Source organism: Pseudophryne corroboree, chromosome 3 (genome assembly GCF_028390025.1).
Source record: "Pseudophryne corroboree isolate aPseCor3 chromosome 3, aPseCor3.hap2, whole genome shotgun sequence".
NCBI lineage: Eukaryota > Metazoa > Chordata > Amphibia > Anura > Myobatrachidae > Pseudophryne > Pseudophryne corroboree.
The window spans coordinates 112,048,563-112,051,062 of NC_086446.1; the positions used below are offsets into that span (position 1 = coordinate 112,048,563).

Below are 2,500 nucleotides of genomic sequence, written 5' to 3' on the forward strand. Positions count from 1 at the left end.
TATTTTTATACTGCCAACACCGTTCTGTTGATGCATTCCATTTTCAAACGTATTCATTTATGAACCAGTAGTTAGAAGTAGAAAAGTTCTAACAGAACCACAAAGTTCATCTACAGCCACACCACACTGGATACGCCCAATCTCATCTGATCTTGGAAGCTAAGCAGTGTTGGGCCTGGTTAGTACTTCGATGGGAAACCACCTGAGAATACAAGGTGCTGTAGATAATTTTATACTGCCAACACCGTTCTGTTGATGCATTCCATTTTCAAACGTATTAATTTATGAACCAGTAGTTAGAAGTAGAAAAGTTCTAACAGAAACCACAAAGCTCATCTACAGCCACACCACACTGGATACGCCCAATCTCATCTGATCTTGGAAGCTAAGCAGTGTTGGGTCTGGTTAGTACTTGGATGGGAGACCACCTGGGAATACAAGGTGCTGTAGATATTTTTATACTGCCAACACCGTTCTGTTGATGCATTCCATTTTCAAACGTATTAATTTATGAACCAGTAGTTAGAAGTAGAAAAGTTCTAACAGAAACCACAAAGCTCATCTACAGCCACACCACACTGGATACGCCCAATCTCATCTGATCTTGGAAGCTAAGCAGTGTTGGGCCTGGTTAGTACTTGGATGGGAGACCACCTGGGAATACAAGGTGCTGTAGATATTTTTATACTGCCAACAGCGTCCTGTTGATGCATTCAATTTTCAAATGTATTCATTTATGAACCAGTAGTTAGAAATAGAAAAGTTCAAACAGAAACCACAAAGCTCATCTACAGCCACACCACACTGGATACGCCCAATCTTATCTGATCTTGGAAGCTAAGCAGTGTTGGGCCTGGTCAGTACTTGTATGGGAGACCACCTGGGAATACAAGGTGCTGTAGATATTTTTATACTGCCAACACCGTTCTGTTGATGCATTCCATTTTCAAACGTATTCATTTATGAACCAGTAGTTAGAAGTAGAAAAGTTCTAACAGAAACCATAAAGCTCATCTACAGCCACACCACACTGGGTACGCCCAATCTCATCTGATCTTGGAAGCTAAGCAGTGTTGGGCCTGGTTAGTACTTGGATGGGAGACCACCTGGGAATGCAAGGTGCTGTAGATAATTTTATACTGCCAACACCGTTCTGTTGATGCATTCCATTTTCAAACGTATTCATTTATGAACCAGTAGTTAGAAGTAGAAAAGTTCTAACAGAAACCACAAAGTTCATCTACAGCCACACCATAGTGGATACGCCCAATCTCATCTGATCTTGGAAGCTAAGCAGTGTTGGGCCTGGTTAGTACTTGGATGGGAGACCACCTGGGAATACAAGGTGCTGTAGATATTTTTATACTGCCAACACCGTTCTGTTGATGCATTCCATTTTCAAATGTATTCATTTATGAACCAGTAGTTAGAAGTAGAAAAGTTCTAACAGAAACCAGAAAGCTCATCTACAGCCACACCACACTGGATACGCCCAATCTCATCTGATCTTGGAAGCTAAGCAGTGTTGGGCCTGGTTAGTACTTGGATGGGAGACCACCTGGGAATACAAGGTGCTGTAGATAATTTTATACTGCCAACACCGTTCTGTTGATGCATTCAATTTTCAAATGTATTCATTTATGAACCAGTAGTTAGAAGTAGAAAAGTTCAAACAGAAACCACAAAGCTTATCTACAGCCACATCACACTGGATACGCCAAATCTCATCTGATCTTGGAAGCTAAGCAGTGTTGGGCCTGGTCAGTACTTGGGTGGGAGACCACCTGTGAATACAAGGTGCTGTAGATTAATTTATACTGCCAACACCGTTCTGTTGATGCATTCCATTTTCAAACGTATTCATTTATGAACCAGTAGTTAGAAGTAGAAAAGTTCTAACAGAAACCACAAAGTTCATCTACAGCCACACAACACTGGATACGCCCAATCTCATCTGATCTTGGAAGTTAAGCAGTGTTGGGCCTGGTTAGTACTTGGATGGGACACCACCTGGGAATACAAGGTGCTGTAGATATTTTTATACTGCCAACACCGTTCTGTTGATGCATTCCATTTTCAAACGTATTAATTTATGAACCAGTAGTTAGAAGTAGAAAAGTTCTAACAGAAACCACAAAGATCATCTACAGCCACACCACACTGGATACGCCAAATCTCATCTGATCTTGGAAGCTAAGCAGTGTTGGGCCTGGTCAGTACTTGGGTGGGAGACCACCTGTGAATACAAGGTGCTGTAGATTAATTTATACTGCCAACACCGTTCTGTTGATGCATTCCATTTTCAAACGTATTCATTTATGAACCAGTAGTTAGAAGTAGAAAAGTTCTAACAGAAACCACAAAGTTCATCTACAGCCACACCACACTGGATACGCCCAATCTCATCTGATCTTGGAAGCTAAGCAGTGTTGGGCCTGGTAAGTACTTGGATGGGAGACCACCTGGGAATACAAGGTGCTGTAGATATTTTTATACTACC

General features: G+C 41.5%; 11 non-coding genes and 1 pseudogene across 11 annotated transcripts in view; all 12 read left to right on the top strand.

Moving 5' to 3' along the window:
• Positions 1 to 2, top strand: part of LOC135060965 (5S ribosomal RNA) — a 119-nt gene extending 117 nt beyond the window's left edge. Inside the window, exon 1 of the ribosomal RNA XR_010247360.1 lies at positions 1 to 2. This exon is cut by the window's left edge and continues 117 nt beyond it. This is a non-coding gene — a ribosomal RNA (5S ribosomal RNA).
• Positions 3 to 108: 106 nt separating this feature from the next.
• On the top strand, positions 109 to 227 carry LOC135063300 (5S ribosomal RNA). Its single transcript, XR_010249635.1, has one exon. It is a non-coding gene; the product is annotated as a 5S ribosomal RNA (ribosomal RNA).
• A 107-nt stretch (positions 228 to 334) lies between these two features.
• LOC135062092 (5S ribosomal RNA) lies at positions 335 to 453 on the top strand. Its single transcript, XR_010248451.1, has one exon. It is a non-coding gene; the product is annotated as a 5S ribosomal RNA (ribosomal RNA).
• A 107-nt stretch (positions 454 to 560) lies between these two features.
• LOC135062333 (5S ribosomal RNA) lies at positions 561 to 679 on the top strand. Its single transcript, XR_010248685.1, has one exon. It is a non-coding gene; the product is annotated as a 5S ribosomal RNA (ribosomal RNA).
• Positions 680 to 786: 107 nt separating this feature from the next.
• On the top strand, positions 787 to 905 carry LOC134886289 (5S ribosomal RNA). The gene has a single exon (XR_010170376.1). It is a non-coding gene; the product is annotated as a 5S ribosomal RNA (ribosomal RNA).
• A 107-nt stretch (positions 906 to 1,012) lies between these two features.
• On the top strand, positions 1,013 to 1,131 carry LOC135063265 (5S ribosomal RNA). The gene has a single exon (XR_010249599.1). It is a non-coding gene; the product is annotated as a 5S ribosomal RNA (ribosomal RNA).
• A 107-nt stretch (positions 1,132 to 1,238) lies between these two features.
• On the top strand, positions 1,239 to 1,357 carry LOC135069079 (5S ribosomal RNA). The gene has a single exon (XR_010255270.1). It is a non-coding gene; the product is annotated as a 5S ribosomal RNA (ribosomal RNA).
• Positions 1,358 to 1,464: 107 nt separating this feature from the next.
• On the top strand, positions 1,465 to 1,583 carry LOC135062346 (5S ribosomal RNA). Its single transcript, XR_010248697.1, has one exon. It is a non-coding gene; the product is annotated as a 5S ribosomal RNA (ribosomal RNA).
• Positions 1,584 to 1,690: 107 nt separating this feature from the next.
• Positions 1,691 to 1,809, top strand: LOC134889964 (5S ribosomal RNA; annotated as a pseudogene).
• A 107-nt stretch (positions 1,810 to 1,916) lies between these two features.
• LOC135070179 (5S ribosomal RNA) lies at positions 1,917 to 2,035 on the top strand. Its single transcript, XR_010256351.1, has one exon. It is a non-coding gene; the product is annotated as a 5S ribosomal RNA (ribosomal RNA).
• A 107-nt stretch (positions 2,036 to 2,142) lies between these two features.
• LOC134885827 (5S ribosomal RNA) lies at positions 2,143 to 2,261 on the top strand. The gene has a single exon (XR_010169931.1). It is a non-coding gene; the product is annotated as a 5S ribosomal RNA (ribosomal RNA).
• A 107-nt stretch (positions 2,262 to 2,368) lies between these two features.
• Positions 2,369 to 2,487, top strand: LOC134901628 (5S ribosomal RNA). The gene has a single exon (XR_010175115.1). It is a non-coding gene; the product is annotated as a 5S ribosomal RNA (ribosomal RNA).
• The last annotated feature ends 13 nt before the right edge of the window (positions 2,488 to 2,500 follow it).